Raw genomic sequence first — 22,229 nt, forward strand, 5'->3', positions numbered from 1 at the left:
GTGTAAGATATATGTTTAGTAAGAAAATGCACCATTGTGGTTTTTCATGTCCTCTATAATTTATACTAGAAGTATAAGTTGGTAGATGGAGTCTCGTGGGAAGTTTTTACGTCATAAGAGCTCTAACTCCTAAAATGATGCAGCAGTAGTTGAGTGGGATCTTTCTTTTCCCGACTTTATTGCTTTCATTGTGGGAATATGACATTCCTCCTTAAGAAGATCCAAGGTACCCCATTGGAAGGAGATACTCTGGGCCTTCATCTGCTGGCACCTTAATTTTACACTTCCAAGCTATCGAATGGTGAAAATATATGTCAGTTGTTTACAGATTACCCAGTCCATCGTATTCTGTGAGCACAGCATAAATTAGCTTGGAACCTATGCAAAGTGTTTAGCAAACCTCAATAGAGACACATAGAATTCTGTAGAACACTGGGAGAACAACAGAATCCACCAAATAAGTTTTTGTGATGGGGTGCTGCTTAGGAAAGGACTGTTCCGGCCCAGAGCCAGAGCCATCCCACAACCATCAGGATCCATGACCTGCCTGCAGTGCTGAAAACTCAGAGGACCCTCAGGAGCACTCTCCCTCTTGAGCCCACTAGTGAGTCCCCACTTTCTCTCTACAGATTATCTGGAGAGAGACTGCTGGGAACTCTTGGGGGTGCAAGTATTTGGGTGCTGCTTGGGAATGGACTGTTCTGGCTTCATCTGTGCCCAGAGCCAGAGCCAACTCACCACCATTGGAACTCACTGCCTACCCACAGAGAGCTGAACACTAAAGAGCAATCTCCCTCCTGAACCCACAAACCCAAGGACAGAGAGACAACAAGATCTGACCTCTAGTCAGAGACAACAAGATCATCTAGCATCATAAATAACAAGAGGGCAAGAGGCAAGTGCAAGAACCTAAGAAACAGAAACCAAGACAACCTGGAAACATCAGAACCCAGTTCTCTCACCACAGCAAGTAGTGAATATCCCTACACACCAGAGAAACAAGATTTGGACTTAAAATCATACCTCATGTTCATGATAGAGGGCCTCCAGAAGCACATGAATAACTACCTTAAAGAAATAGGAGAATCAGGAGAACACATAAATAAGTAGAAGCTCTTAAAGAGGAAACACAAAAGTCATTTAAATAGCTACAGGAAAACAATCAAACAGGTGAAGAAATTGAAAACAGAATAAAAAAAAAATAAAGAAATCACAAAAGGTGACCACACTGGAGATAGAAAACCTAAGAAAGAGATCAGAAGTCATAGATGCAAGCATCACCAACAGAATACAAGAGATGAAAGGGAGAATCTCAAGGGCAGAAGATACCATAGAAAACATTAACACAGCAGTTAGAGAAAATGCAAAAATAAAAAAACCCCTAACCCAAAACATCCAGGAAATTCAGGACACAATGAGAAGACTAAACCTAAGGATAATAGGTGTAGAAGAGAGTGAAGACTTCAAACTAAAGGCCCACTAAATATCTTCAACAAAATTATAGAAGAAAACTCCCCTAACCTAAACAATGAGATGCCCATGACCATAAAAGAAGCCTACAAAACTCCAACTAGATTGGACCAGAAAAGAAATATCTCCTGACACATAATAGTCAAAACACTGAATTTTCAAAACAAAGGTAGAATAGTAAAAACAGTAAGGGGAAAAGGACAAGTAACATAAAAAGACAGACCAATCAGAATTACACCAGATTTCTCAACAGAGTCTAAGAAAGCTAGACGATCCTGAACAGACATCATACATACACTAAGGGAACACAAATGCCAACTCAGGTTGTTATATTCAGCAACGTTCTCAGTTAACACAGATGAAGAAACCAAGAAATTTCAGGACAAAACCAAATTTACACAATATCTGTTCACAAATCTCGTCATACAAAGGATGAAAAACTCCAACACAGGAGGGAAAGTACACCCTGGGAAAAGAATGAAAATAATCTTCTTGCAACAAAGCCAAAAGAAGAAAACCACACAAATATAATTCCACCTCTAATACCAAAAATTACAGGAAACAACAATCAGTATTCATTATCTCAACATCAATGGACTCAATTCTCCAATAAAAAGATATAGACTATCAGACTGGGTACATAAACAGGATCCAGCATTTTGCTAAATACAGGAAACTCATCTCAGTGACAAAGCAGAAACTCCCTAAGAGTAAAAGGCTGGAAATAAACTTTCCAAGCAAATAATCCCAAGAAAAAAGCTGGAGTAGCCATCCTAATACTGAATAAAATAGATTTTTCAACCAAAAGTTATCAAAAAATATAAGGAAGGACACTTTTTACTCATCACAGGAAAAATCTATCAAGATGAACTCTCAATCCTGAACATCTATGCTTCAAATACAAGGGCACCCACATTTATAAAAAGAAAAAAACTCTGCTAAAGATCAAAGCATATATTGCACCCCACACAATAATAGTGGGAGACATCAACACCCCACTCTCATCAATGGATAAATCATTGAAGAAGAAACTGAACAGTGATACAGTGAAACTAACAGAAGTTATGAACCAAATAGATTTAATAGACATCTGTAGAATATTTCATACTAAAACAAAAGAATATACCTTCTTCTCAGGACCTCATGGTACCTTCTCCAATATTGACCATATAATCTGACACAAAACAGGCCTCAGCAGAAACAAGAAGACTGAAATAATTCCATGCATCCTATCAGATCACTATGAACTAAGGCTGGTCTTCAATAACAACAAAAACAAGAAAAAGCCCACATACACATGGAAGGTAAACAATGCTCTATCTAATGATAACATGGTAAATGAAGAAAAGAGAAAGAAATTAAAGACTTTATAGAATTTAATGAAAAATGAAGACACAACATACCCAAACTTATGGGATACAAGGCAAACAGTGCTAAGAGGAAAACTCATAACTCTGAGTGACTCCAAAAACAAACTGGAGAGAGCATATACTAACAGCTTGATAACACACCTGAAAGCCCTAGAACAAAAAGAAGCAAATATATCCAAGAGGAGTAGATGTCAAAAACTAATCAAACTCAGTGCAGAAATAAGCCAAATAGAGACAAAAAGAACTATAAAAAGAATCAACAAAACCAGGAGCTGGTTCTTTGAGAAAATCGACAAGATCAATAAACCCTTAGCCAAACTAACTAGAGGGCATAGAGACAGTATCCAAGTTAACAAAATCAGAAATTAAAGGGGAGACATAACAACAGAAACTGAGGAAATGCAAAAAAAATCATCAGATTCTCCTACAAGAACCTATACTCAACAAAACTGGAAAATCTAAAAGAAATGGAAAATTTTCTAGATAGATACCAGGTACTAAATTTAAATCATGATCAGTTAAAACCATCTATCCATATAGTCCCATGACCCCTAAAGAAATAGAAGCAGTCATCAAAAACCTCACAACCAAAAAAAGCCCACGGCCAAATGGGTTTAATACAGAATTCTATTAGACCATCAGAGCAGACCTAATACCAGTATTCTCCAAACTTTCCACAAAATAGAAACAGAAGAAACACTACCCATCCCATTCTTTGAAGCCACAATTACACCCATATCTAAACCACACAAAGACTCTACAAAGAAAGAGAACTTCACACCAATTTCCCTCATGAACATTGATGCAAAAACACTCAATAAAATTCTTGCAACCTGAATCCAAGAACACAACAAAATGATGATTCACCATGACCAAGTAGGCTTCATCCTAGGGTCACAGGGATGGTTCAGTATATGGAAATTCATCAATGTAATTCACTATATAAACAAACTCAAGGAAAAATCTGCATGATCATCTTACTAGATGCTGAGAAAGCATTTGACAAAATTCAACAGCCCTTCATGTTAAAAGTCTTGGAAATATCAGGAATTCAAGGCCCATACCTAAACCTCTGCAGAGCAATATACAGCAAACCAGTAGCCAACATCAAACTAAATGGTGAGAAACTTAAAGCAATCCCACTAAAATCAGGGACTAGACAAGGCTCTTCACATTCCCCCTACCTATTAAATACAGTACTGTAAGTTCTGACCAGAGCAATTAGACAACAAAAGGAAGTCAAAGGAATACAAACTGGAAAGGAAGAAGTCAAAGTATCACTATTTTCAGATGATATGATAGTATAAGGTGCCCCCAAAATTTCACCAGAGAATTTATAATCCTAATAAACAACTTCAGCAAAGTGGCTGGATATAAAATTAACTCAAACAAATCAGTAGCCTTCCTCTACTCAAAGGATAAACATGCTGAGAATGAAATTAGGGAAAAGATACCCTTCACAATAGTCACAAAAACTATGAAATACCTTGGTGTGACTCTAACTAAGCAAGTGAAGGACCTGTATGACAAGAACTTCAAGTCTCTGAAGAAGAAATTGAAGATGATCTCAGAAGATGAAAAGCTCTCTCATGCTCATTGATTGGAAGAATCAATACAGTAAAAATGGCCATCTTACCAAAAGCAATCTACAGATTCAATGCAATCCTCACCATAATTCCAACTTAGTTCTTCATAGCTTTGGTAAGATTAACTTGCAAATTCATTTGTAATAACAAAAAGACCCAGGATAGTGAAAACTATTCTCAACAATAAAAGAACTTCTGGGGGAATCACCATCCCTGACCTCAAGCTGTATTACAGAGCAATAGTGATGACAACCTCATGGTATTGGTACAGAGAAAGGAGGTAGAACAATGGAACAGAACTGAAGACCCATAAATGAACCCACACACCTATGGTCATGTGATTCTTTACAGGGGACCTAAAAACATTTAATGGAAAAGTACAGCATCTTCAACAAATGGTGCTGGTTCAATTTGCAGTCAGCATGCAGAATAATGCAAATTGATCCATTCTCATCTCTTTGTACAAAGCTCAAGTCCACGTGGATCAAATATCTCCACATAAAGCCGTGTACACTGAAACTAATAAAACAGAAAGTGGGGAAGAGCTTAGAATACATAAGCAAAGAGGAAATTTTCCTGAAGAAAACACCAATGGCCATTGCTCTTAAGATCAGGAATCGACAAATGGGACCTCATGAAATTGCAAAGTTTCTGTAAGGCAAAGGATTTTGTCAAGGGAACAAAATGGTAACCAGCTGATTGGGGAAGAATCTTTACCAATCCTACATCTGATAGGGGGCTAATGCCCAATATATACAAAGAGCTCAAGAAGTCAGATTCCAGAGAACCAAATAATCCTATTAAAAATGGGATGCAGAGCTAAACAAAGAATTCTCAACTGAGGAATACCTAATGGCTGAGAAACACCTAAAGAAATGTTCAATTTCCCTAGTCATCAGGAAAATGCTAATCAAAACAATCTGAGATTCTGCCTCACATTAGTCAGAATGGCTAAGATATAAAACCCAGGTGACCACAGATACTGATGAGAATGTAGACAAAGAGGAACAGTCCTCCATTGTTGGTGGGATTGCAAGTCGGTACAACCACTCTGGAAATCAGTCTGGCAATTCTTCAGAAAATTGGACACAGTACTACCCGAAGATCCAGCTATACCATTCCTGGTCATATACCCAAAAGATGCTCTAACATATAACAAGGACACATGCTCCACCATGTTTATAGCAGCCTTATTTCTAATAGAGCTGGAAAGAATTCAGATGTCCTTCAATAGAGACATGGATACAGAAAATGTTGTATATTTACACAATGGAGTACTACTCAGTTATTAGAAACAACGACTTTATGAAATTCTTAGGCAAATGAATAGAGCTAGAAGCAATCATCCTGAGTGAGGTAACCCAGTCACAAATTAAAAAAAACCACAAATATGGTATGCACTCACTGATGAGAGGATATTAGCCCAACATGTCTGAATAACCAAGAAATAATTCACAGATATGAAGTGCAAAAAAAAAAAAAAAAAAAAAAAAAAAAAAAAAGGAAGGCCACAATTGTGAATGCCTCAGTCCTTCTTAGATGGTAGAACAAAACATTCATGGGAGGAAATACAAGAACAAGTAGAGGAGCAGGGATTGAAGGAAAGATCTACAGAGACTGCCTCACCTGGGGATCCAACCCATATGCAACCACCAAACCTAAGCACTATTGTTGATGCCAAGAAGTCTTTACTGGCAGGAGTCAGATATGAATGACCCCACAGAGGCTCTGCCCAGAGTCATACCGATACAGTTGAGGATGCTTTCTTCTAACTATCAGACTGAACACGGGGTCCCCAATGAAGGAGAAAAGACTGAAGGAGTTGAAAGGTTCTGCAACCCCATGGGAAGAACAATATTATAATCCACCTAGCCCTCCAGAGCTCCCAGGGATTAAATCACAAACCATTGAGTACACGTGGAGAGACCTATGGCCCGGTTGCATATGTAGTAGAGGACAGCATTGTCTGGCATCAATGGGAGAAGGGGCCTTTGGTCCAATGAAGGTTTGTTTCCCCAGGGTAGGGGAATGCCAGGGCACTTAGGTGAGAGGGTGGTTCGGAGAGGGAACACTTTCATGGAAACAAGTGGAGGGGGAGGGGGAATAAGGGGAAGGGAATGACATTTGAAATGCAAATATAGAGAATATCTAATAAAAAATACTATGACTTCATGAAATTTCTAGGTAAATATATGGAACTCGAAGTTACCATCCAGCATGTGGTAACCCAGTCACAAAAGAATATACATGGTATGCACTCACTGATAAACAGACACTAGCCCAAAAAGCTTGGAATACCTAAGAAACAATTTATAGACTTCATGAAGCTCAAAAAGAAGGAAGGCCACAGTTGTGAATGCCTCAGTTTTTCTTAGAAGGGAGAACAAAACACTCATGGGAGAAAATACAGGGACAAATAGAGGAGCAAGGATTGAGGAAAAGATCATTCAGAGACTGCCTCACCTGGGGATCCAGCCCATATGCAGCCACCAAACCCAAGCACTATTGCTGATGCCAAGAACTTACTTACAGATATGGATCCCACTGCAGAGGCTCTGCCAAAGTCATGCAGATATAGTTGAGGATGCTTGCAGCTAACCATCAAACTGAAAATGGTGTCCCCAATGAAGGATCTAGAGAAAAAAACTGAAGTAGCTGAATGGGTTTGAAACCCCATGGGAAGAACCACATTATCCACCAACCAAAGCTCACAGGAACTAAAATACCAACTAATGAGCACACATGGAGAGACCCATAGCTCCAGTTGCATATGTAGCAGAGGACAGCATTGGCTGGCTTCAATGGGAGGAGAAGCCTTTGGTCCAGTGAAAACTCATTTTTTCCAGTGTGGGGGAATGCCAATGCCAAGGCACTGAGGTGGAGAGGATGGCTGGGAGAGGGAGCACCTTCATAGAAGCAAGGGAATGGAGAGGGAGGGGAGGAGATGGGTGGAAGGGGGATAAGATTTGAAATGTAAATACAGAGAATATCCAATTAAAAAAGAAGGGTAATAATAGGGATTTCTAGGAGTTCTTGATCAGACTGAGTGACATCCTGAGATTCAGGACAGCCAGAGTAACTTCTAAGACCCAGTCTCAAAACAATCAAATGAAAAAGAATTTTTGGGTTTTCTTGTTATAATGGTCCAGTAAGATAAGGGCTAAATATTGTTTATTATCTTTAGTAACTAAGAGGTCACTGGGAGCAGTACCTAGTTTCATTTCTCTGAACTAAAGATAGAGACCACAGTGATGGTGGGGATAATTGAGAATACATTTCTGAGATTGGCAAGGAGAGACAGGGAGAGACAACACACAACAAAAGTTTTTGTGAAGACCTAGTGAGATAATGTTTGTGCATAGTTGGCTCATGGTAAGTCAGTAACAGGAAATCTATACATGTTAGCTGATACTACTTTAAAAAAAGAATTATATTTATCCATATAAACTTAGGTAAACTATTTAACCACCAAATGAATAGCAATAGAACATTATTAAGACTAACAAGATGTCATCATGTTAGATGGCTGTTAAAAACACTTTTCTTCAAACGCTGGAAAATGCTGAAGAAGATAGATAGTATAACCAATACCCTTCTGCCCATTGAGACTTCTGTGCCTCCTGGAGTCTGCTGCTGTCTTTTACTGAGCAATAAAAGAAAACATGTGAGATGAAGAGAAAAGGAGCAGAGAGGGTGTTCTTCAAGGCGCAGTATATCAGCAGCAATGATTGCGAGGCATTAAGACGTGGGATTTAGCAATGGGGGTGACATTAACTGTGACTCACAACATTGAGGATATGGAAATTGAAGAAGCCAGCTTCAGTAGCCAGGCAAGAAGCCAGTGGAGCAACAGAGACATCAGCTCACCCACAAAACTTTCAACCCTGAATTTATCCTGTCTACAAGAAATTCAGGGACAGGTGATGGAGCAGAAATGGAGGGAATGGCCTACCAATAACTGACCCAACTTTATACCCATTAGATGGACAAGCACCAATCTCGGACAGTATTAACGATACTCTCTTATGTTTGCAGACAGAAGTATATCATGGCTGTTCTTTGAGAGGCTCCACTCAGCAGCTGATTCAGGCAGATGCAGGCACCCTCTGACAAACATTGACTGGAGCTTGGGGACTCTTATGGAAGAATAGGAGGAAGGGTTGCAGCCCTGAAGGAGAAAGGAACTCCACAGGAAGACCAACAGACTCAACTAACCTGGACTTTTGGAGCCCCCAGAGACTGAACTATCAAAGAACATGCATGGGCTAGACTTAGGCAAATATGTAGATGTGAAGTTTGATCTTCATGTGTGTCTCAAATAACTGGAGCAGGGGCCATCCCAAAAGCTGTTGCCTTTTGCCTTCACATGGGATATGTTCCTCTAGCTGGGATGCCTTGTCTGGCCTCAGTGGGAAAGGATGCACCTCACTTCATAGACTTGATGTGCCAGGATGGAGAGATACCTGTGGGGAGGGGCATCCACTCAAATGAGAAGGGAAAGGGGAAATGGGGGAAGGATTGTGGGAGGGGTGATGGGAAGGGGGACAGTAAATAGAATGTAAACTGAGCAAGTAAATATAATAATAAAAAGATGTGGGATTCAAAATACCAGACCTTCTCTGCAGAGGTTTAACAAGGTTTGGTTAGAAAAGAGGAGCAGGGAAGGGGGGTAAGAAGCATGCATCTAGGGGCATGGTTTAGAAGAATGAATATCCTTGACAAATTCTAGTTTTCTTTTACATATCAGTCAGGTACCCTTGGCCTCCTCTTTGTCCTTCAGCGTCTTCCATGTGGCTGCACTTTCATTTCTTCCCAGGACACACACACACACACACGCATGTCTTTCAGTGCTGTTTCCCCTGTCGAGTGCATGCTTGCCAGCTCTCCTTTAATCCCTGCCTCCCAGAACTCCACACACCCAGCGCTCCACACATTCCAAGCGGTCAGTACCCAGCACCCAGTGCTCTTTCATCGTTAGACGACCAGACAGTTGTTGCTAAGCAGAGTATACAGGGCACAACTGTAGCCAACTGTCTAACTGAAGATCACGCCTGGTATTTCTCAGTTTGCATGGATTATGAGTGGGGAAAGCAAGGATTTCCCAGTTTATAGCAGAAGCTGGTCCATCTTCACGGCTTGTTATGAAAATGGTAGCCGTGACCTATGACTTTAATTTTGCTCAAACCAGAAGAAGCAACCTTTATTCTGCACATATATATTTTTTTTCTTAGAAGAGATATTCAGTTTTCTGGGTCAAAGTCACAACAGAAAAGCATTGATGTCATCTTCATATGCCTACATATTTGGATTGGACTAGGGGTGTCTTTATATTCCAACTTTTATTCTATTCAATTAAGTTACCCCAAATTAAGTGTGTATGTATGTAGAAACTCAGAATTCTGAAGCACAGAGGATATCTGTAATCAAATGGAGAAAAATCCAATTGGCACTGGTGTTGGGCATGGATTCAGTTACTCCTCTGAGTTTCAAACTCTGTCTCAGTGAAATGAAGGTGAGGCAGTTACTGTGAATAAAAATGGGCACATATAGGTCAAGGGGCTTCTGGGCACGTGTACCAAACTCATCCATTACTTAGTAAATGTCAGTGCCTCTCTACTTCAAATAAGCTTCCATTATGTGGGCTTGAATAGCTGGACCTTATTTTAATCTGAAAATGGCTATAATTAATATTTACTTCTGAAATAATAGCTAATGATTTGTGCAATGAGAAACACAAGTCATTTGGAAACTTTCTGGAATAATTTCTGACTTTCTCAAGCTAAGAGCAACTAAGCATCATTGGTTATAGAAAGCTTGCCTGAAACCTGATAAAATAATTCATTCTTCTAAATTTTTTATATGTATGATCAAATGTAAGAATCTCAATGGTAAAATGGATCAGAAATGGGGCAGGTTTTCAAATGCCAAGTGCAATATTAGTTGAAGTAGACATAGCTTCAATACATTTTTGTTGAATAATAAATACAAAGTGAGTTTCAGAAGGCACACTGAAATTCTGTCCAGCAGAGAGATGTCCATGGTGGAAAGGTTCTCAGCTTCCCTGTGGTAGGTAACAGAAGAGCCTTCGGAACTCTTTTTCTTGCGGCTGACGGGCTGCTGACATTTATTGGATGCTGTCTGAGTGCTAATCACCTCACTCATTTACATCCTTATCTTTCATGTCTCTCAATCGTGCCTCCCAATGGGCTATTTCTGAACCGAATGTGGGCAGTGTCTCTACAGCCTGAAGAAAATACACCCATTTCCCATGGGCTTTTGGGCAAATTTGCCCAGTGGCAGTTGGTGGTAATGGGTAGAACTCTGGAAGCAATAAAAAAAGGAAAAAATAAAACCGAACTAATTGAATCATTCTGAACACTCCTCGTCTATAGTTTGCCCTTTGTGCCATTGAGTCTTTACCTTGAGATATATTGAGCTATAATCTAAAAAGTGTTTATATTTAACACGTATAGCTTGTTTTGATACTCATGTGCATGGTGAAGGCACTGAAACCAAGCTAATAATGTAGTCAATCATCACCTCATCTAGGTTGTCATTTTTCTCCTTCCTCTTACCTTCCTTCCTTTCTTCTCGTCTCCTTTCCTAGCTCCTTTTGTTTTCCTAAAGCTTTTCCCATATCACACACCATATTCTGATGGGTTTCCCTGACTTGAGAAGAAATGGTGGGCATTGTGAGGATGCTGACAACGATCTAGTACTGTCTCTCGTGCTTACCCCAAGGCTTTCAGTTGCTTCCATTGCAAAATATGTACAATATTCACCTTGGAGGGTTGTTTTGAATTTCTGGTTTTGAAAATGTGGCAAGATTGCAAATCAGACTTCTATAGGACCTATGTTTTCAGAAGAGATTTCAGATTTGGGTTGTACACTGTTATGGTTTCTCAAAATTCACAATGATGTTATCTTGGAATATATGTTTTGTAGATTATGACACATAACCTATGAGTGGTCAAGGCATGCCATGTAGACAATTTCATACGTATAGTTGTTCCAGGTCCTCTGGGTAGGTGGTCTGACCTCCTAGTAGATGTATATACATGATATAGTTGGGGTGGAGTTATGGATCCTCAAAAAGGTGGAAATGCTTGGGACACATGCAAATATTACTAGTGGTGATGGTAGCAGTAGACCTGTCTCACACAGCAACAACCAACCAACCCAAAATAAATATCAGCTGTGGTGATTTGAGGGAGAAATATACCCTATATTCTTGGGCATTTGAATGCTTGTTCCCCAGTTGGTGGTGTTGTTTGGGAAGGCTTGGGAGGCGTAGTCCTGTTGGAAGAAGTGTGTCACCTGGTACTAGATTTCAGATCTAGAAGTACTGGAAATTTCAGTTTTTTTCTTCTTGGTGCTCATAGTTGAGGTGTGAGTTCTCAGTTCTCGGTGTCCAGCTCCGGCACACCATACCACACCTCCTCACCATGACGGCTTCTTAACCTTCTGGAATCATAAACCCCAACACATAAGCCCATGCTTTCTATAAGTTGCCTTGGTCATGGTGTTTCATCACAGCAATAGAAAGCAAATGATGTCATTGGAGATACATAAACTTGTCATTTTATTAGTTCTCATTTAAGGAAAAGTTTAGAATTATATGAAATACTTTTGTGAGCAGAGTCAAATATTAAAGATACCATCTATAAGAATTCCCAGCTCTACAATTTACGTATAATACTTTGTGGGTAATTACACCTAATGCTATAATCCTCTGGAGTCATCTTCAACAATGTCTGTTAGTTTGTATCATAGCAAAGATTATTCTGAAAATTATAAGACATTATTTGTGATCTTGTAAACTGATGTTGCTTTTAATTACTTTGTGAAAAACCATTTGGTGCTGAGAGATGGCTCAGCAATGAAAAATTTATACTACTCTTATAAAGGATACAATGCAGAGAAATGCACAACTCCCTAAGTAATCCCAGCTGCAGGGGAGCCAATGCCCTCTTTTAGACTCCTCTGGTACTTACATGTGAACCCCTCACACACATACATTCCTGTAAGTTTTAACAAAGTTCAAAGATTTGCTTAAAAAGTTTAAAGTGAAAAATTAGATTCCAAAATGAATCATGTTCTTAATCATTAAAATGAACTTGTAGAAAAATGACCCAAGTAAATTTTATAATCAATAAGTATTATTCACTTTATTACAAAATTATTACACTAAAACATATATTTGAAATTTTATTACATTTATTTGTTTTGTGTGTATGTGTATGCATGTGTGTGTGTATGTGTGTGTATGTGTGCATATATAGCACATGTCACACAACACATATGGGTTCTCTTCTCCTATGTTGTGGGTACTAGGGATTGATCTCAGGTTGCCAAGCTTGCTGTCAAATTTCTTTACTTACTGAGACATCTCAGTGGCACACCCTGAATATATATATTTTGATTACTAGTTTATATTTGTAGTTATATATAACTATATATGTTTTTAAAGAAAATAACTTGATATGCCAATATCTTCAACTGTTTCTTCTGCTTTTAAAAAACATGTGCCTCAATTTTTTTATTTTTTGTTGGATCTTACCAATGACAGTATACCAGCATCTGTCAGCTATAAACAAACAGCTCACAGACACACATTCTCCTGGTTATACTGTGTTTTATGCTTAGGTCACCCTTCCTACCTCTTCACTTAGAAGGATTCTCTGTATACTTTCATACTCAGCTCCACCTATAAAAATGTTCTCTATTGATTGGGCAATGATAGTATACATCTTCAATCCCAGCATTTAGGAGGGAGAGGCAGGCAGATTTCTGACCTCAAGGCCAGCTTGGAATACAGATTAAGTTTCAAGACAACCATGGCTTTTATACCAAGACACCCTGCCTGAAAAAATCAAAAACTCAAACCAACCAACCAACCAAAAAACTTTACCATACACAAGTCACAGCTTATTTTGTGCTATCATTGGCTATTTGATTGATTCTCTCTTTTGCTAGAATCATATCTTAATAGGAAGGCCATATTGAGGACAAGGACCCTACTTCTTTAATGTCTACTAGCACATGTGTCCATGTTCTTTAACTTCTGATGAGTGAAATTCCACGAGTATATATTCAGGCTATATGCAAAGCACTAAGAAGAAAATCAGTCAACAGTGCAGAGATATTTAGCAGAGACAATGACGAGTGTGACTCTGGATGCTGTGGTTAACTCTGCAAGTGTCCCTGTTACTGCTTTATTTCCAGATGCCTGAAGAATAAGCATACGTCATCCAGACAGACTGGTAACCAGACAGAAGTGCACAGTGAGGAAAGCATAAAGGGATGGCAGGAACAATGACCTAGTGGCAGGAGCTAGCATGTGAGCCAAGGGACTCCTGGGCTTCAGGATCCCCCTGGCTACAACTTCCATCTCTTTGGAGGGTACTAGAGGTACAGGTATCCTATGCTAGCTTTTCATGTGGGTTCTGGGGATTTGAACTTAGATTTTCTTGCTTGGAAGAAAAGCACTTTTGCCCATGAGACATCGCTCCAGATCCACAACTTATTTATTAAAAAAATAGTCAATAATATATCTTTAATTTTTAAGTAACCACAGCTAATGAGTATTCAATGATTTTATGCTGTTATGGTTGGAGGCCTTTCCTATTCTGGTTCTCTATTCTTGTTTCTGATCCTTTTGACTGTTTTCCTTTTTAAAAATATTTAGTTGAAAATAAGTTTTTTATACAATATATTCTGATTATGGTTTCTCCTCCTCACCCTTCTACCTGTGGTGGGTTGAATGTTCTTGGTCCAGTGAGTGGTACTATTAGGAGATATGCCTTGTTGGAGTAAGGGTGGTCTTGTTGGAGGAAGGGTGTCATTGTGGGAGTGGGCAATGAGATCCTTCTCCTAGCTTCCTGGAAGTCAGTCTTCTCTTGTTTGCTTTTGAAACAAGATGTAGAACTGTCAGCTCCTAAAGTAACATGTCTGTCTGGATGAGGCCATGTTCCCACCATGATGATAATGGATTGAGAACCAGTAAGCCAGCTTCAATTAAGTGTTGTCCTTGGTCATTGGTGTTTCCTTATAGCAATGGAAACTCTAAGACACTGATCATCCACCTTTATGCCTTTCCTTCTTTGTATCTTAGAAAACAAACAGAACAAACCAACCAACCAAACAAAGCCAGAGTAATAAAGGGTGCCTGGAAGATACTGTTTCCCTGGTTTCCCTCTCCTCTGGCTCTCACAGCCTTGCTGCTTCCTCTTCAAGGTAGCTCACTGAGCCCTTGGGGAGGGGTTTCATGGAGACATCTCATTCAGGACTGAGTGTCCCAAGGTCTCTCACTCTGCACACCATCTAGTTGTGGGTCTCTGATGCTCCCATCTGCTATAAGATGATGCTTCTCTGATGTCTGAGTCTTGCAGGATATTACAAGGAATCCTTTCATCGTAAAATTCCTTCTTTGGAACCATAGTATTTGGGTTTGAGCTGGGGGGAATGTTTTCCTTTTTACCCATTTTATCTTGAGTCTCATAAAAAGTTGGTCACAAAAATAAATTAGTAAGTGTATAACTATGTTTTTAAAAATTATTTTGAGCTCTCTTTAGATTGTTTTAATGTGTAATGAAGTTCTGTGAAGAAGGGTGAAGATTCTAGAGGGTTGGGGAGACTTGGACATGTGCTCAAATTCAGACATCTACAAAGTTCATAGATATCTGTTATAAATTTACAGATAATTATCTTGGTAAAATGATTCTCTTACTAATAATGATAATAAAAAGGGATGAGGATGGGTGTTTATATTTCATAGAAAAAACGTCTACATGAGTTGGGGACAAAGAGTGAAGAAGTAAGAATTTCTTTACTACAGTAAGAAAGGAAGTATGACACGTCATATACTGAGCATGTCATAAATGTAATCTGTGAGTTTTACAAGTTATTAATGACATAGTATGACAAGATGAACTGCATTAAAACATTTTTTCTATCCATTCCAGAAATTATGGTCCAAGTTGTCATGCCAGAGCTGGTAGGCCATGCACTTTGACTGTAGCACATATTGCTGGAAGGAACATCCTCTTGTCAGTCTCAGGTGACAGTTCACTGTACAAGAGGGATGCACTTGTAGAGAAAGAGAGAAGAAGGAGAAGAAGATTTAGCGCTGCATATTCATGGGGCAAGAAATTCCACCCTAGCTCCAGCGTGTGTTGGCCTGTTGCCTGGGATCTTGTTAAACACATGACTATCACCCTTCAGCCTATTTCTGGCCTGGATTTGGAACTTGGTGGCTAAGCAAACCCCAGCTGGAGCTAAAATTAGGAGGCCAAATTGTGACAAGGCATACTTAACATAAAAAAGGAGGAGACGTCTATTTAAGAAAAAGTGGATTTGCCCACAGATCAACAGGCATCAATCACACAAATCTTCATTGTTTCTATAACGTATAAACAGAATTAAACTGAAAAAAAACTAGACTACATCCTATGCTACTCCAATACCATGGAAACTCAGTTTCTTTGTAAAGTGTTACATCTACATGCAGGAAAGTTTTAGAAGTAGACGAGATTCAAAGAACTATTGACCTGGACAGTGAACAGCAGAGCTAACAGACAGGACTATGTGGCTTAGACCAATATTACAGAGGCGTCAAAGTTTGAGGACTTTGATATCATGGCAAGGGTGAAGTAGTGGTCTCAGAGTCATTTGATGGATGTGATTACAAGGACGGACACAAACCCTGAAGCACTGAGGCAGCATCATCCGCACTACACGTTTTTCATCTTCATAAAAGTTGCAGAGTGTTCTTCAAAAGTCTCACTACATAGCTTCTGACTGCTGACTCACAATGCGCATATTATGAGAGAATCAGAGAATGAGTTATTTTCTTAAAGAGGATAAGCTTTAAAAATAAATCAAAATTTTATTTATTTTTTGAGAAACATATAATGTATTTTGATCATATTTATCCCTATTCCTTCTCTTAACTCCTACCAGATTAATTTTCTACTTTCCTAATCCTCCCAACTTGGTATCATCTTAAAAAAAAAAAAAAAAAGGAAAAACCCAAACCACTGAGCTCACTTTGTTCTGCTCATATACTCAAGAGCGTGGGCTCATTCACTGTAGCATGGTTGACCAACCAAGGGCCCAGCCCTTGCAGAGAGAAGACTGGCCCTCTTCCAGAAACCATAAGCAGTTAGGTTTGGGGGATTGTGAACCATTCCTCCTTCCAAGGGCACAGGCTTCATTCAAAAAGGCAAGAAATAAATGCAAAAAACTACAACAAAGAGAATTTATCCATAGTTTGAGATCATTTAGAGAAGTTTTTTTATTTTAATAAAGTAAGGGATTATTGGCTGATTAACTGTCCCATGCTTTTGTTACCCAAACTGACGACTCCAGAGAAGCAGTATGAGCAGGATAGAACAACATGATCATAGAATAATGTTTTAGGAATATTATTTCTGCTAACAGCTGTAGGAGAGAATAGCATCACAAATTAAGGTTCAGGATGGCTTGTTTAACCTTTCTAAACAAACAAACAAACAAACAAGCAAACAAAACAACCACCAGTTCATATCCCTTCTATATATTCTCGGAAAACTATTTTATTATTAAACTACTATATTCAAATCAAGCCTTATGCCAATATAGCGAGTTATTTCAAGCCAAGTGCAACCTGACATGGTTTCCCCCAGCATGATCCCTTTCATCTGCCTTTGACTTGTCTACATAAAAGTCTTACACCGAGGACTCAGTGTCGTAGGTCTTGAGTATGGGAAGCTCTTCTCTCAGAACATGCTGACTATAGAGGGCAGAACGGTAGGACAGATGGCTCTGCCACCACCCCCAGGCTGAGAGGCTGCAGTAGACTCTGCAAAGGCCAGTGTATGTGGTATACACTTGTTTCTTTGTTAAGCCAGCCTCTCCACGAGCAGCTGTCCTTCATTGTTTGGTTTTCTGAGAGGAGTTATTTTCTTTTTCCACACACATTTTCTTTTTGTTCCAATTTGTGAATGACTCAAAGAATACATTCTAGAAATGTCTTGAGATACATCGAATCAGAAAGGGATCTCTATAGCAGTTTGTTAAAAAAAAAAAGTAAAACTTATATTTTTAAACAACCACAACAACAAAACGAAAATATGGCTACAGGCTACTTTATTTAAATTCTGCAAAATATCACCAGCTAAAGACATTTGAATTTCTGAGGTTTACATCCAGCTAATATCGCCACATACTAGACTACAATAAAAGACGAAAAGGGGGTCAATATGCTAAAAATCATTTACCTTAATAGAGTTGAATGATTCCTGCTTTTTGCATTGTTCCACAGTCTTGAGTCAACTACATATTACACACACACATAATGAAACTTCCAACCCAAGAGGGTAAGTGGAAAGGCTGTAAAAACAACATTGTAAAATCTTCCCATAGTCCTTTCCTCTTCTTTGATCTTCTTGGCTGACCTGAACTATTATTGCTCCTTTGTCAGGATACCTCTGGGGTTAACAGTTGGCTTCTGAAAGGAAACAGTGGCTTTTTATTCTCAAGGGTCAAGGACATGTCCCAGGTGAGTAATGCAAAAAAAAAAAAAAAAAAAAAAAAAAAAAAAAAAAAAATCTGAAGAGTGACTTACCTGCACTCAATTTTTTGGGGGGTTGGTGTTTGAGAGTTTATGAAGGAATAATTCAAGACAGGGTTTCTCTGTGTAGAGCTGGCTGTCTTGAACTTGCTCTGTAGACCAGGCTGCCTTTGAACTCACCTGGCTCTGCCCCCCTGAGAGCTTGGACTAAAGATGTACACCACTACTGCCCTTTGTTTCTTTACAAAAGGCTAACACTCGTTCTTGAGTTTTGAGACCACTTTGAGAAAATACCTTTTGTCCCAAACACACCCTCTTGGTTCAATCACCAGCTCCCGAAGTTTCCACATCTCAACTTTCTCCTGCACGAATATATACTGCCAACCTTGCATGACACTATAAATGCACTCTTGACTCTTTCTACAGTTCCACATACACACTGACTACATCACAAAGCACACCATTATAATTCTGGATTGACTGGCAACTAATGAGTGTCTGTGTCTATCTTGGAGAAGAATGCCAAAGTAAGTAAAATGATAACCAGAAAAATGTTGAGTAAATGAATATGGGGCATTTGATGAGGCTCCGGAAATATAGGGGAAAAAAAAAAAAAAGAAAAGTGAGCACACAAAATAAAGGTATTAAAATTTGCTTCTATGGTTCTCAGAACAATTTGAGAGGACCACAAAGCTATGTCTCCAGTTTCGCTTAAATTTGCTTTTTTTACTTTTACTATTTTACAATCAAGCAGTGAGGTCTTCAGTTTCGCTTAAATTCTATTTGCTTTTTTTTACTTTTACTATTTTACAATCAAGCAGTGAGGTTTTCTAGAGTAATAATAAGCAATATTGGGACGAATTGAATGTAGAATCGAATATGAGATTCTAGCTGTTCTCTTTCTCAAACAAAAATGCCTTTACGCACAACTCCACAGGAATTCGATCAATCAGATTTTTTTTCTGCCATTCCTAGCCAACTCCCCACACGGTGAAGTGATAGAAATACCAAGGTCAGAGAAGGATGAGGTAATAAAAGGTTATATGGGGCAATTAAGGGCAGAGGACAGTTCAGTGACATAGAGAGCAGACAGAGGTCATCCAAAGGCCTGGTCCCAAGAATGTGGAAGATGCCAAACATCAATGTCCAAGAGCTCTGAGCTTCTGTGTGTGGGTTCCAGAAGAGAGAATTCTATACACCCGGGATCATCTGCAACTATCTTCTTATGCTTGGCTAGAAATTAGAATAAACTCCAAACAGGGAAGAAACTCAATGCCCCCTTTGGACGGGAAAGGCGATGGAGAGAAAATGTAGGGAGGTAGCTCTTGGTTCGGGTGACTGATCTGTTGGAAACCTCTACCGGAGCATTTATACCTTTGAATGGCTTACAAATTAGAATGCAAGTTGCTGTGCCCAGAGACTGTTGTTACCTGTTGATTCAAAACTTAAAAAAATAATGATCAATATTTATGATCTAGTTTATGGGAAAAATGATTTTTAGGAAAATGTTTGAGGAAACTCTTTAGTCTATTGCTTCAGTGGGTATAAAGAAGGATGCTGACAGAAATATAAAATTTCAAAGTCACAAAACCAAAAGGTAAATTAGGAGAAAAGACAACAACTCAATATATCAGTGGTATCTGACAAGATCAAGAGACAATAAATACACCAGACAACACTGGAACAGTTGTTAATTAATTAACAGATATGCTCTGGTAATTCTCAAAAGCTGCAAAAAACTAAGTATATGAACGTATGTTGAACATCAGCAGTAATTGGGATATTTTCACAGAAATTTTACTCTGACAATCACTACCTTGATAAGCTTGGCCCTGGACAGATGGCTCAGTGTTAAGACTGGGCACTGCTATGTACTTGTAGAGACCTGAGTTCAGTTCTTGGCATTGATGCAACATCAGCATCAAGAGATCACACACAGTCTTCTGGATTTTGCGAGCATCTGCACCTATGTGTGCATTTCTACAGATATACACACATATAACACACAATTAAACATCACAGAGACAAATCAAAATGAATAAACATCCACTGTTGCAAAGGGCCTGGAGAAACAACTTTTTTAATTGAAGACTTTTTTTAAGCCTAATTACATAGGAACATGCAAATGTAAAATCAAATCTTTGAAACAACTAGGAAAATTTAAAATTTGGACTTAGTGCTACATGATACTGGGGTACTGTTATGAATTATTTAGATAGGATCTAGACTGTGGGTTGTATCAGCTAAGTTGCAAAATGTAAAGGATATGTGAGGTGGTAGGTTATCTAAGATGAGATTTCTTTCTTTTTTTCAAAATTGAACAACTTTATTTTAAAAAACAAAGATAAATGTACACATTTTAAGCATTTTGGCATAAAAGTATACGAATACATTTTTATCAGTACTTGTTTTTTTTTTTAAGGGTTTGATAGTGTGCATTAAGATTTTACTAGTTACAATAAGCATAAAGTACATGTAAAACAAGATGTAACCTGGAATTAGTCAACTTTTTCTTGATGTGTAAAGATTAAGTATAATGGTTGTTCATTTTCTTTTTCTTTTTTTTTCTTGAACTTTATGTAGTCTGTGAGTTGTTACAATTGCCTTGTAATATAGCTTGAGGTCAGGGATGGTGATTCCTGCAGATGTTTTCCTGTTGTTGAGGATGGATTTCGCCATTCTAGGTCTTTTGTTTTTACAGATGAAATTGCACATTGCTCTTTCCAACTCTATGAAGAATTGGGTTGGAATTTTGATGGGGATTGCATTGAATCTGTGGATTGCTTTTGGTAAGACGGCCATTTTTACAATGTTGATTCTTCCAATCCATGAGCATGGGAGATCTTTCCATTTTCTGAGATCTTCCTCGATTTCTTTCTGTAGAGGTTTGAAGTTCTTGTCATACAGGTTCTTCACTTGCTTAGTTTGAGTCACACCAAGGTATTTCATAGTTTTTGTGACTATTGTGAAGGGTATCTTTTCCCTAATTTCTTTCTCCATGTTTGTCCTTTGAGTAGAGGAAGGCTACTGATTTGTTTGAGTTAATTTTATATCCAGCCACTTTGAGGAAGTTGGTTATCAGCTGTAAGAGTTCTCTGGTAGAATTTGTGGGGTCACTTAATTACACTATCATGTCATCTGCAAAGAGTGATGTTTTTACGTCTTCCTTTCCAATTTGTATCCCTTTGACTTCCTTTGGCTGTCTAATTGCTCCAGCCAGGACTTCCAGTACTATGTTGAATAGGTAGGGGGAGAGTGGGCAGCCTTGTCGAGTCCCTGATTTTAGTAGGATTGCTTCAAGTTTCCCACCATTCAGTTTAATGTTGGCTGTTGGTTTGCTGTATATTGCTTTTATTATGTTTAAGTATGGGCCTTGGATTCCTGTTCTTTCCAAGACTTTTAACATGAAGGGGTGTTAGATTTTGTCCAGTGCTTTCTTAGCATCTAGTAAGATGACCATGTGGTTTTTTTCTTTGAGTTTGTTTATATGGTGGATTAAGTTGTTGGATTTCCGTATGTTAAACCATCCCTGCATCCCAGGCATGACGCCTACTTGATCATGGTGAATGATTATTTTGATGTGTTTTTGGATTCGGTTTTCAAGGATTTTGGTGAGTATTTTTGCATCAATGTTCATAAGTGAGATTGGTCTGAAGTTCTCTTTTCTTGTAGGGTCTTGTGTGGTTTAGGAATGAGGGTTATTGTGGCCTGGGAAAATGAGTTAGATAGTGTTCCATCTGACTCTATTTTGTGGAATAGTTTGGAGGTCATAAATAAATGTCTGATAGAATTCTGCACTGAACCCATCTGGACCTGGGCTTTTTTTGGTTGGGAGGCTTTTGATGTCTGCTTCCATTTCTTTAGGTGTTATGGAATTATTTACATGGTTTACCTGGTCCTGGTTTAACTTTATATCTTGTATCTGTGTAGGAATTTATCCATTTCCTCCAGATTTTCTAGCTTTGTTGAATATAGGCTTTTGTAATAGGATCTGATGATTTCTTGAATTTCCTCAGTTTCAGTTGTTATATCTCCAGTTTCATTTCTGATTTTGTTAATGTAGATACTCTCTCTTTGCCCTCTAGTTAGTCTGGCTAAGGGTTTATCAATCTCGTTAATTTTCTCAAAGAACCAGCTTTTGGTTTTGTTGATTCTTTGAATGGTTCTTTTTGTTTCTATTTGGTCAATTTCTGTTCTGAGTTTGATTATTTCTTGCCATCTACTCCTCTTGGGTGTATCTGTTTCCTTTTG

Source organism: Micromys minutus (genome assembly GCF_963924665.1).
Source record: "Micromys minutus genome assembly, chromosome: 25".
Taxonomy (NCBI): Eukaryota; Metazoa; Chordata; class Mammalia; order Rodentia; family Muridae; genus Micromys; species Micromys minutus.